We start from the raw sequence: 14,248 nt of genomic DNA on the forward strand, positions 1-14,248 counted from the left end.
ACAAACGTCTGAGCCAAATGTTTATTTTGATTGTAAAAACTGTAGGGTTGGGTTTTGTTCTGGATGAAAAGTTTAAAAATGACCTACTAACAATTTTATACAAAATCTTTAAAAATGTATATTTTTGCTTTTATTACAAATATGTACTAATACCAAATAGTCGTTAGTCAACTTCCAATTTTTGATACGACAACGACAACCGTAATAAGGATGCCCAGCAAAATTAAATGGTTCCATGTGAAATCATGATTTCACTGGTTCTTTTGCATGAGTGCAAAGGGAGTCGTGAAAGATCCGATCTTTTTCATCGAATTTTCATGAGTGCAATGAAGTCGTGAAAGATCCGATCTTTGTCATAATATTGTCATGAGTTTTTTGGCTGGCAACCCTGTTCGCTGTAGTGTCAAATTTTTGTGTGCTCTGTGCATTTTTTAAAAAAATTAAATTTTTAATTAAATTAGCGTGTATACGTTATTAAAAGTTTATTAAAATTATTAAATAACTTATTGTCTAAATATTGTGCTAATTGGTGAAGTGTTATTAATTACATTTGTGCTAATAAGCTGCTTTTTTGTGTTGAATTTGTCTAATTGGCTATTTCGTTTTGTGCATATATTCTGTTACATTAGCTTATTGTGTTGTTGTAACAGCTTGGTTATCATATCAAAACAGAGTTGCCAAAGATTGCTTTTTTTTAATTAAAGGATTAAGAAATTCAGCTACAAAATCTCCAAAAAATTTTAACTTATTAGTAAACTGAAATATAGTTAACATGGTCTGTTCATACGAAATATGTAATATTCGTGATGATAGTGAAGTTTGTGTTACATGTTGCTTTTGTTTAGATCAATGGCATTGTAAGTGTGCTCGTATGAGAGTAATAGTTACTGACATAATTAAAGAAAATGATGGAATTCGTTGGTGCTGTCCCAATTGTAGAAAAATCTCTGCTGATTTTTACAATTTTGCAAAGAATCTACATTCCGAACTAGTTTCAATTAAAGGGGAACTTTCCATAATTTGTTCCCGTTTTGATAAAGTTTCAAATTTGTTTAGCAAATATCCGGATTTGGACGAATTTGCATCGTCACCATCGGTTATCGGGCAGAAACGCAAAAGGTCGACGAAAAGAGTACAGGTAAAACTGTTTCTAGTCGTAAACCTAGTGTTTCTCGGGATACTGTAGTACAATCGGATCCAGTTAATATTTCTGATACAACTGAATCTGGTCGTGCTCAGTTATACGCCAATGTTGTGATGGATAAGCCTTTGGAAGTAAGCAAGCAGTTAAAGGAGGTTGTAGCATCTCCTGAGTTAATGAGTACTGGTGGTGCTAGTCTTGAAAAGACCTCACAATCTGCTCAAGGTATTCAGGAGTTGGCAACATCCTTGCCTGTTGTCTCTTCAAGGGGCTCATCTGCCAATGTAGGCCATACCCAACAACCTGTGCAAAGATCATTATCTATGCCTCCAGCTATGAAAATGGTATTTGCGTCAAGGTTCCCTCCCGAAACGACGGCTGACGAAATTTATGATTATATAAGATCAAGTATTCAAGGAGATTACTTTCTTAAATGTTACAAGCTTCGTTCAGCATTTTCGGAAAGTAGATCTTCTTTCAGGATTGTTACTAATCAGTCAATATTTAATCAAATTATATCGAGAGAATTTTGGCCTGTAAATGCTTTTATAAAAGAATTTGTGGAAAGAAACGACAAGTTAGCACATTTGCCTCCGCGAACAGCTACAGTTTCAAAAAACTAAAAAATTCTATTTCTATATGCTATCAGAATGTAAGGGGTTTAAATACAAAATTAACTCGCTTATATACTGATAGCTTCGGTTTTAATTATGATGTAATTGTTTTATCTGAAACTTGGTTAAAAAAAGCTGTATTAAATAGTGAAGTTTTATGTCCGAAATATCAAATATTCAGAAATGATCGTGTTGCTAAAAAAGGTGGTGGAGTCCTTATTGCAGTTGACTCCTCTTATTCCACTAATTTAATTGAAATAAATAATATTCCTGATATTGAATTTTTAAGTATATCCATTGAACTAGGCAATTTTAAATTATTTATAACTTGTTCCTATATTCCTCCTTCTTCTCAACTTGACATATATAAAAAACATATATCCGCAATCAGTTCGTTCAATCGTTGGAAATATGAATGAAACCGATCGAATTTTGGTTCTGGGCGATTTTAATATGCCATCTGTTAAATGGCTCTTATTACCAGATTCTGAAGCTCTAACACCACTAACATCCCGGGCGAATGCTAATCAAGATACATTCGAAATTGTTAGTCGATTTTGTGACCTCAATCTTCATCAAATAAACGATATACTGAATAGTTACGATAGAATCCTTGATTTAGCATTTGTAAATGTTACTCAATATTTTGAAATAATTAGAATTCCACCAATTTCTATTCTTGAAGATATTCATCATCCCTCATTATGTATAACCATGACCCATAATCATTCCTTTGGGGAAAATCAGTCCAAAGTGTTAAAAACTGTCCTTAATTATAAAAAAAACAGATTTTCGGAAACTCAATTCTCTTATTTCTTCTGTTAACTGGACATCGGTATGTCTTTGCAGCAGTGATATTGATCTTGATATTAAAATTAACAAATTCTATGAGATCATAAATAAATTTATGCTTGAATGTATTCCAACTATTAAAGTCACAAATTCTTATAAATTTCCATGGATTACTCCTGAGTTATCAACTATAAAAAATTCCAAAAATAAACTTTTTCGTAAATATAAAAAGTCAGGTTCTTCAATTGACTACGCCAATTATTCTGTAGCTAGGTCTAAGTATACGCTAGAATCTCGTAGATCATATAATGAGTACCTTAACAAGATTAAAGAAAATTTTAAGTCCAATCCTAAGTCCTTCTATGACTTTGTTAATTTAAAAAGAAAAACACCTTCTAAGCCCTCTTTATTGAAATTCAATAATCAAGAATTTACTAAAAACACAGATATTGCTGAATGTTTTGCAGAATTTTTTGCTACAACTTATTCAAGTGCATCTTGCCAAATTAGAGATACATATCCTTATAAATTATCTCAGATTGATGAAATTTACATGCCTTTCTTACAATACCAAGACGTTTCCAAAAGTCTGCGATGTTTAAAACCCATTAAAAGTCCAGGTCCCGATGGAATACCTAGTTTAATTCTGAAGCATTATTCAGTTGCATTGTCAACCCCTTTAACTCTATTGTTTAACTATTCCCTTAAATTCGGTCATTTCCCCGCAATATGGAAAAAGTCTTATATTGTACCTTTACATAAGTCAGGCAGTCTGACTAATGTATCCAATTATAGAGGAATTGCAAAATTAAGTGCAATTCCTAAATTGTTCGAAAAATTAATTACTTCTGTAATTTCCCATAAAATTCAACCCATGCTAAGTCCATATCAGCATGGTTTTCGTAGTGGTCTTTCGACCATAACAAACCTTATAGAATTCACATCGAATGTAATAAAAGGATTTGTTCGGCATAATCAAACTGACACAATATATACAGATTTCAGCAAAGCATTTGATAGGGTTAACCATAGGCTTTTGTTGTATAAATTAGATTATATGGGCTTTAATACTAATTTAGTAAGATGGATATCTTCTTATTTACAAAATAGATCACAAACAGTTTTGTTTGATGGATGTGTCTCAAAATCGATTGACGTGCTATCGGGTGTTCCGCAAGGAAGTCACCTCGGACCGGTTCTCTTTCTTTTATTTATAAATGACTTGCCAAACTCAATAATGCATTCTAGATTGCTAATGTACGCTGATGATGTCAAGCTATTCATTACTCATAAATCGGAAAAGCAAGCTGATCTTCTCCAGAGTGATTTAAATATCCTTTTTCAATGGTGTAAAATCAACTGTATGGACTTAAACTTAAAAAAATGTAAACATATGTGTTTTTCCAGATCTTCTTCTTTAATAAGGCAATACAATATTAACGGTTCTCAATTATTAACTGTAGCATCATTTGTTGATCTTGGCCTTTTGATGGATCGAAAATTAAAATTTAATAATCATGTAATTTCTATTGTTAATAAAGCGCATGGAGTTTTAGGATTTATAAAAAGATGGGCCAAAGAATTTTCAGATCCCTATATAACAAAACAACTATTTACGTCACTTGTAAGACCTATATTAGAATATGGTTCTGTTGTATGGGACCCTCAATACGCAATGTATTCTGATAAAATTGAATCAGTGCAGAAACAATTTTTGCTTTTTGCACTGAGAGGTTTACATTGGAATAGCGATTTTGTCTTGCCTTCATATACAAGCAGGTTAAAATTAATTCGATTACCTACATTAAAAAGTAGACGCACAATGTTAAACACTATGATGGTGCATAAAATTTTAATGGGTAATATTCCCTCGGATTTCTTAATATCATCTATTAGAATAAATGTTCCTTGTAGAACAATTAGAAACTATCAACCCTTATTTAGAGATTTCCACCGCTCGAATTACTCTATGGGAGATCCTATTAACAAAATGTGTGTAGATTTTAATTCCATGTATTGGAATGTAGACTTTGGCATGAGCCTTGACCTTATAAAATCTAACATAATTTTATTTTTAAATGAATAGTATATAAAAATGTATTAGTAAGTAACTAACTAGCTGATGAAGTAAATTCTGTAGCTGGTTTTCAATTTCCCTCTCATACACCATCATGATGCGGATCATGGTGTGTACGCGATCCCTACGTAAAAGGGAGGTCGCCCCCTCGGTCGGCAGGGGTGGGAAAGTGAGGCGTGGGAACGTTCGAAAAAAAAAAAAATGATAAGTAACCGCACAATAAATTATCAAATACTCATATACCCAAATAATTGTTTTCTTGCAAAAGTAATTGTTAAAATGAAAATAAATGTCAGATGAAAGTGGTCGATAGTGGCAAAATTTATATATTTTAATAAAAAATACAATGTAAATTGATATAAAACAAAAGAAAAATATATTTTGAGTTTGGAAACCTGTTTCGTTTTGTGGATATTAAAAAGAAGTATGAAAAAGACCCGGTCTATAAACCATGAGCTTCCCACCGATATAGTAAAACATATCGAGCTGCAATTATTGGGTTGGTTGGGCCATGTTAACAGGATGGATAAAGATGCCACCGGCATATGAATACGAGCCATTTGACGTTATGCGACCCGAGGGAACAAAACTCCAATGGAAAGATCACGATATCACAAGCATGGCATGCAAAGTGAGAGAAGCAAAGTAGAAGATCGGTAAAATAAGTATAAAAGAGACCATAACATGGTAACTATTACAGGATAAGCTTTTTCTTTTGAAATAAAATAACAGAATTCAAATTTATACTAGATTTCCCAAACGATGAGCTTGGTTCAGAGATTGACACATAATTTACCGAATATTGGAAAAACGGAACCCCCAAGTTGAAAGAAGTATCTTGCAGCCATCGGAAGAGATAAATATGATATTGCAGATTAATCTATATATATAAATGAGCTTGGTGATAAGTGATTGACTGACTGACTGACTGACTCATCATCAACGCCCAGCCAAAACGGCTAAAGCTAGGAGCTTGAAATTTTACCAGTGGGTCACTGTTGATGCAAATGTGCGAGATAAGGCTGGGTTTTAGAAAATTCGTCCTGGAACCACAAAAAATAACAACAACAAAAATCCTTATTTTTCATTATTATTACGTACTTATGCACTTAGTTGGCCCTCTGCAAGACATGTGTCAAATTAACAATGCTATAACTTCATGATACCGTAAACGATCACACATAATTTCAAATTTTGTAGTTTACTTCTAGGCGCACTTATTTTACCGTAAACCACTAAATAATAGAAAGACAAGACATTTGTTATCTTCCATTGCAACAGATGTCGTGAATAACTAAATGTTTGCAAATCAATGAAAGTGCAATAAAATTGTGCATACTACCACTATTTATTTGCAATTAAGAATTTTATCGTATATGGAGATGTACAGTCATAACTATTCAATTTCAAAATCTGTAATTTGAAGAAATCGATAACTAATTAATGAAATCAATAATAGGCCCCAGGAATATAGGAATTTGGTATGGAAATCAAGGTTGGGAAGTGGTGCTTCTAAAAGGAAATGGTTTGGAAAATTACCAATCATGTGTACGAAAAGTATTAAATGGTACTAAATTTAGTACAATTTAGATTTGGGTGAACGTAAAGAGCTGGAAACCTGAAATTTGGAATTAAGGTTACTGTTGTAGTGTAGGATTGTGATATGAGGGTAGTTTTGGAAATTCGTGCTTATGTGTATGAAAAGTACTAAATGGTAATAAATTTGATACAATGGGGATTTGGGTGAACGGATAATAGCTGGAATCTCGATATTTGGAATTGAGATTACAGGTGGGGTGTAGGATTGAGGTAGTTTTGAAAATTCGTACTTATGGGTACGAAAAGTACTAAATGGTACTAAATTTAGTACAATTTGGATTTGAATGAACGGATAGAGCTGGAAACCTGAAATTTGGAATTAATATTACTGTTGAAGTGTAGGATTGAGATATGAGGGTAGTTTTGGAAATTAGTACTTATGTGTACGAAAAGTACTAAATAGTACTAAATTTGGTACAATAGGGATTTGGGTGAACGGATAGAGCTGGAATCCTGATATTTGGAATTGAGATTACTGTTGGAGTGTAGGATTGAAGAACTTTTGGAAATTCGTACTTATGTGTATGAAAAGTACTAAATGGTACTAAATTTGATACAATGGGGATTTGGGTGAACGGATAAAAGCTGGAATCTCGAAATTTGGAATTGAGATTACTGGTGGCGTGTAGGATTGAGGTAGTTTTGAAAATTCGTACTTATGGGTACGAAAAGTACTAAATGGTACTAAATTTAGTGCAATTTGGATTTGGGTGAACGTATGTATGTAGCTGGAAACCAGAAATTTGGAATTAAGATTACTGTGAAGTGTAGTACTGAGATATGAGGGTGGTTTTGGAAATTCGTACTTGTGTGTTCGAAAAGTACTAAATTTGGTACAATAGGGATTCGAGTGAACGGACAGAGCTGGAATCCTGAAATTTGAAATCAAGATTATTGTTGGAGCATAGGATTGGGGAAATTTTGGAAATTCGTATTTATGTGTACGAATAGTACTAAATGGTACTAAATTTAGTACAATTTAGATTTGGGTGAAAGGAAAGAGCTGGAAACCTGAAATTTGGAATTAATATTACTGTTGAAGTGTAGGATTGAGATATGAGGGTGGTTTTGGAAATTAGTACTTATGTGTACGGAAAGTACTAAATGGAACTAAATTTTGTATAATGGGTATTTGGGTGAACGGATAGCTCTGGAATCTCGAAATTTGGAACTGAGATTACTGGTGGAGTTTAGTATTGTGGAAGTTTTGGAAATTCGTACATAGGGTACGAAAAATACTAAATAGCACTAAATTTGGTACAGTTTCGATTTGGGTGAACGGATAGAGTTTGATTCCTCAAATTTGGACTGAGGATCACTGATGAAGAGTAAGAAATATGCACCAAACGGTTTTTGGAAACTTGAGTGTACGAAAAGTACTAAATGGTACTAAATTTAGTACAATTTGGAGTTGGGTGAACGTATAGAGCTGGATTCCTGAAATTTGGAATTGATATTACTGTTGGAGTGTAGGACTGGGGAAGTTTTGGAAATTCTTACTTATGTTAATGAGAAGTACTAAATTTGGGACAATGGGGATTTGGGTGAACGGATATAGTTGGAATCTCGAAATTTGGAATTGAGATTACTGGTGGGGTGTAGAATTGAGGTAGTTTTGAAAATTCGTACTTATGGGTACGAAAAGTACTAAATGATACTAAATTTAGTGCAATTTGGATTTGGGTGAACGTATGTATGTAGCTGGAAACCTGAAATTTGGAATTAAGATTACTGTGAAGTGTAGGACTGAGATATGAGGGTGGTTTTGGAAAGTCGTACTTATGTGTTCGAAAAGTACTAAATTTGGTACAATAGGGATTCGAGTGAACGGACAGAGCTGGAATCCTGAAATTTGAAATTGAGGTTATTGTTGGAGCATAGGATTGGGGAAATTTTGGAAATTCGTATTTATGTGTACGAATAGTACTAAATGGTACTAAATTTATTACAATTTGGATTTGGGTGAACGGATAGAACTGGAATCCTGAATTTTAAGTATTTTAATTTTATTTATTTTAATTTAAAGTATGAATTTTAGTAAACGGAAAGAGTTAGAATTTGAAACCCGTTCGCGGTAGGCTATAGAGTAGAATTTGGATTTGGGTGACGGATAGTGTTTGAGTCCTGAAATTTGAAATTAGGATAACTATTGGAGTGTAGGACTGAGGTAGTAAGGGTACGAAAATTACTAAGTGGTACTACCTGTGATACAATTTGGAATCCTGGAATTCGGTCAGACTGCTGTTGGAGTATAAGATTGAGATGGAAGTAGTTTTTGAAATTCGTACTTATGGGTACGAAATGTACCAAATGGTACAACTTGGATTTGAGTGCACGGATAGCGCTGGAATCCTGTTATTTGGAATTATGGTTACTGTTTAAGTGAATGATTAAGGTTGTTTTGGAAAATCGAATTGTACAGAATTTGGTTCAATTTGTTTTTTTGTAAAGGGGTTTTTGGAAATTCGTCGTAGAAAGGTACGAAAAGTGCTAAAGTGTACTAAATATGGAATCCATTGTATTAGGCAAACGCGAAGAGCTAGAATTCTGAAATTTTGAACGAGTGGTCATTGGTGGAGAGTTAGGAAGATGTACCAAAGGGTATTTAGAAACTCGTCCTATAAGTGTACGAAAAGTACTAAAAGTTTCTAAATTTGGTACCAATTGCATATTTTTAATGGATAAAGTTAGAATCTTCAAATTTGGTATGGGAATCAAGGTTGGGGAATGGCGTTGAAATAAGGATATGGTTTTGGAAGTTCGTTTTTATGATTACGAGCAGTAATAAATTTGGATTTGGGTGAACGGATAGAGATGGAATCCTAAAGTTTTGAATTAAGATTACTGTAGGGGTGTAGTATTGAGATAGTTTTGGAAATTCGTACCTTTGGGTACGAAAAGTACTAAATGGTACTAAATTTGGTACAATTTGGATTTGGATGAACGGAACTAAGATTACTGCCGGACAGTAGAATTGAGGTAGTTTGGAAATTCGTACTTATGGGTACGAAAACCACTAAATTTGGTACAATTTGAATTTTAGTAAACGGATAGTGTTGGAATTAAGATTACTGTAGGAGTGTAGTATTGAGGAAATTTTGAAAAGTCGTACGTATGGGTACGAGAAGTACTAAATATGGTACAATATAGATTTGGGTGAACGTGTAGACCTGGAATCCTGAAAATTTGGGAATGAAATGGTACTAAATTTGATACAATTTGGATTCTGGTGAATTAATAGAGCTGGAATCCTGAAATTTGGAATTACGATTACAGTCGAAGAGTAGGATTCAGGTTGTTTTGAAAAAGCAAACTTATGGTACTAAATTTAATACAATTTGTATGTAGGTGAACGGATAGCGGTGGAATCCTGCAATTTGAAAGTATGATTATTGTAGCCCTGTTGCGTTGAGGAAGTTTTGAAAATTGGTACGAAAATTCTAAATTGTTCTAAATTTTGTACAATTTTAATTTGGTTTAAGGGATAGAGTTTGAATCCTGAAATTTGGAAGTAAGATTACTACTAAAGTGAAGGATTGAGGTAGTTTTGGAAAATCTTACTTATGGATACGAAGAGTTTGACTTGATACTAAGTTTGGTACAATTTGGAATTGGACGAACGGATACAGCTGGAATCTTGAGATTTGGAAATACTGTAATTATTATGGAATTTACTGTAATTATTTTGTATTAATGTCAGTGTATGGATGAGATATATCGTCGAAATACGTACCATAAGTATACGAAAATTATTTAATTGTACTCAATTTGTTTTTGGGTGTAGGGACAGTGCTGGAATTTTTATTTTTTGGAGTTAGGGTGTGTATAGGTGTGCAACGTTGATCTCGCTGTTAATGTGTAAGGGTGAGATACGGCTGATCTTTTTGAAAATAGAACTTAAAGGGTACGTACAGTACTAAGATAAAAATAAATATTGATTAAAATTGGTATTAGTGCGACCAAATTTTCAGTGTTTGTCATTTCCATATTATATATTGTTTATTTGTTTTTTATATGCTTTCCGCATACGAAGTAGCGGGCATTTTGCTAGTATAATATATAATTTTGAAAATTACTGCGCATTGTATTCTTACCCAGCAAAATTAAATGGAAGTTATTCCATGTGAAATCATGATTTCACTGGTTCTTTTGCATGAATGCGAAAGGAGTCGTGAAAGATCCGATCTTTTTCATCGAATTTTCATGAGTCCAATTGAAGTCGTGAAAGATCCAATCTTTTTCATCGAATTTTCATGAGTGAAATTGAAGTGGTGAAAGATCCGATCTTTGTCATAATATTGTCATGAGTTTAAATAAATTGATAAGTACCCGCACAATAAATTATCAAATACTCATGTACCCGAATAATTGTGTACTTGCTGAAGTAATTGTTAAAATGAAAACAAAAGTCAGATGAAAGTGATCGATAGTGGCAAAATTTATATACTTTAATTAAAAATACAATGAAAATTGATTTAAAACAAAAGAAAAATATATTTTGTGTTCGGAAACCTGTTTCGTTTTGTGGATATTAAAAAGAAGTATGAAAAACCGACCAACACCGATATAGTAAAACATATCGAGCTGCAATTATTGGGTTGTCAACAGGATGGATAAAGATGCCACCGGTATATTAACACGAGTCATTTGACGTTACGCCACCCGAGGGAAGAATGATGATCTTGGTTCAGAGATTGACACATAATTTATCGAATATTGGGAAAAGGGAACCCCAAGCTGAAAGAAATATCCTGCAGCCATCGGAAGAGATAAATATGATATTGCAGATTAATATAATATATAATTTTGAAAATTACATACAAAATAAAGAAAAATAACATCAGGCGATACAAATCATCTGTGCATTCTATTGTCATTAATTTAACAAATTACATAATTGTATTGCACATTTTATTTCTGATTGGCGAAAATGCGTATCCAAAGCATTGGTGCAAGAAGCTATGACAATGAACCGGTGCAAGAAGCCATGACAATGAACTGGTGCATGAAGCCATGACAATAAACTGGTGCAAGAAGCCGTGACAATGAACTGGTGCAAGATGCTATGACAATGAACTGGTGGAAAATGCCTTGACAATGAACTGGTGCAAGATGCTATGATGATGAACTGGTGCAAGATGCTATGATGATGAACTGGTGCAAAATGCTATGACAATGAATTGGTGAAAGTGTGTGTCACTCCCTTGTAAATTTCATTGGTGATTCACCTAAATTTTCACCTATGACATGTCACTTGCACCCATGATTCAACTCATGATTTGTCATCCAACATTTTGCTGGGTATTAATTCAACAAATTACATAATTGTATTGCGAATTTTATTTCTGATTGGCGAAAATTCGGATCCAAAGCATTGGTGCAAGAAGCCATGACAATGAACTGGTGCAAGAAGCCACGACAATGATCTGCTGCAAGAAGCCATGACAATGAACTGGTGCAAGAAGCCAAGACAATGAACTGGTGCAAGATGCTATGACAATGAACTGGTGCAAGATGCTATGACAATGAACTGGTGCAAGATGCTATGACAATGAACTGGTGCAAGATTCTATGACGATGAACTGATGCAAGATGCTATGACAATGAACTGGTGCAAAATGCTATGACAATGAATTCGTGAAATCATGTGTCACTCCCTTGTAAATATCATCGGTGATTCACCTAAATTTTCACCTATGACATGTCACTTGCACCTATGATTCAACTCATGATTTGTCATCGAACATTTTCCTGGGTGATTACGGAATTCAAGAATCGTTGTAAAGTTGTATTGGAGACCCACTACATTTGTGAATATTGTAGACATACAAAGCTTTATAATACCACAACAAAAAAAAATGTATTATATCGCACCTGTTCAACAAAAGGGTAGTAACTCAAAATTTTGAAATTTTCACTTTTTAATGAAAAACGATAGATAATTATCAACTCCATCCACTGTAAAAATCTCCCATTGTTTTGTCTACTCTTTCGTCAAAAAATACAGTTATTCCACTCTTCGTGTCCTCAGAGTTACTAGTTATGTATGAACAGGTTTTTGTCTCTACTGAAAAGTAAGAAATTTTGAGTTGCTTCCCTTTTGTTGATCAGGTGCGATATGTTAATTTACCACAAGGTTGTTTATTTCCTTCAAAAAGAAACTGACTGACTTCATAAATGCAACATTTGCATTGCAAGTGATGATACTCTAACGTGAAGACAAAGTCAATATGTGTGGCAACACTGGCATTGTCAAAAAAGAGACATATCCAGCCCAATCATAAACATCATCTTACCGTGAGTTTTCTCACTCTCGCCTCCTCCCTTATTATAAACACCATAAGGGAGAACAAAACTCACGTTCGTGAGAAAAGTAGCTATCATTAAAGTTCAAAAAAGTGAGAGGCAATTTTCTCTCACTACAGAAATCAAGGTGAGTTGAACAAAAAATGTAAATGTGGACATTTCTTATAGAAAAAATCGACGAAAACGATTATTTTGCATTTGTAATGATAATTAGTTGCATTTATTTGTGTTTTACGTTGAAAGTAACAAATAAAAAACAATTGGAAATTCTTTTGGCAACTATACATGTTCATCCGTGTATCAAGTATTGCAAATACTTTTCACTTGCGAAGTTATCGTACAGACCTAATAAACTGTTATGGAGTATGTACAGTTAGTCAACTTAATTATTGCAAAACCAAAATTATTACAAAATTTAAAATAAAACATCATTTTATTAGTATAAATAAATATCATTTTTAATATTTTTGTTAACAGTATAGGTAATTCTTACAAATGTTTATTAATATAAGAAAATAAAAAAATAGCTAAATTTCACTAAACATTTTCTTAAAATTAACAAAAATGAAAATTCATTATTTGCACTGTCAACTAAAGCATTGTACAATTCACAACTTTTCAGTCTTTTACGGTATTTTTCGAAAAGTTGGTTCTAATATTCGTATGCCTACCTTTGGCAGCAAAAACAGCTTGTAAACGTATCTGAATTTAATAAATCAGTTTCGTATTGTCACATTCCAATGGTATTTTTTGTCATTCTTCTTTATTTCATTCTATTTAGTCCCCCAGGTTAGTGGGTGGCCTATTCCCGACTATTTCCTTCAGTTGTACCCATGAATTGTCGATGGGGTTAATATCTAGACATTGGAAGGGAGTGCAAATGAGTTTGGTACATTGTATAACAACCAAGTCCTACATAAATTAGATTTATGCTAAGGGGCGTTGTCTTGGTCGTACTTATATTGAAATTTTTTTGAATTTTCAGGGCCAACTGGCCTACATTTATTTACGCTTTTGGTTAAATCATGTTTTGAAACATCTAAATATACTTCCTCTCTCATTGTTTCCTCCAAAATCTGTCTGGATGTTACCAACGTCACTGCTTGGTATACAACTCCATACCATAAATGACAGTTTTCCGATCTTTACGGTATGTATTAATTTTTTTTCCATGGGGGTTTCGCAACACTTTTTGAAACCTATCATGATAGTACAGCATAATTTTAGTGTCATTAGAAAATATAACGACATGCCGATACTAAAGATGGCGTGAAAAGTTGTCTGTAACAAGTCCGAATTGTTTCTATATATTGTGCTGGGAGGGCAATGTTTCTTACCTAGTCACTCGTGATGAGTGCTTGTTATTATGAAACACTTTTCTGACTTTTCCATGTGACACGCTTACTCCAAAATCATTTTTAATTAAAAAATCAATTTTCTGGTGCTGCTTTGGGCTTTTTCGTTAATTTTTTTAATCGTTTTCCTGCCAATTCGTGTGGTTACTATTTTGGGTCTGCCATGTAACGCCTTCAGTTTGAGGTTGGCTTCTTTCTCCGCGTGGTAAATGATGTTGTATACACTTGTCTGCTTACGAAAGGTGACTTTAAGGATTTCTCTTTCGGATTTACCATTATTATAATTGGAATAGACCAAATTTAGCATATTTTCCGAAACCGTTTACCGGACTTTCTCTTTTCTGAGAAAGTTTATGTTACAGTT

At 33.5% G+C, this 14,248-nt stretch overlaps 1 long non-coding RNA gene across 1 annotated transcript; it reads left to right on the plus strand.

The window, feature by feature from the left end:
- The first annotated feature begins 390 nt into the window (after positions 1-390).
- On the plus strand, positions 391-5,969 carry LOC141387078 (uncharacterized). Its single transcript, XR_012408473.1, has 3 exons — positions 391-422; positions 712-5,311; positions 5,375-5,969. It is a non-coding gene; the product is annotated as an uncharacterized lncRNA (long non-coding RNA).
- Positions 5,970-14,248: the final 8,279 nt, after the last annotated feature.

The sequence above is a fragment of the Musca autumnalis genome, unplaced genomic scaffold, assembly GCF_047663935.1.
Source record: "Musca autumnalis isolate F117 unplaced genomic scaffold, ASM4766393v1 scaffold_1, whole genome shotgun sequence".
NCBI classification, from domain to species: Eukaryota; Metazoa; Arthropoda; class Insecta; order Diptera; family Muscidae; genus Musca; species Musca autumnalis.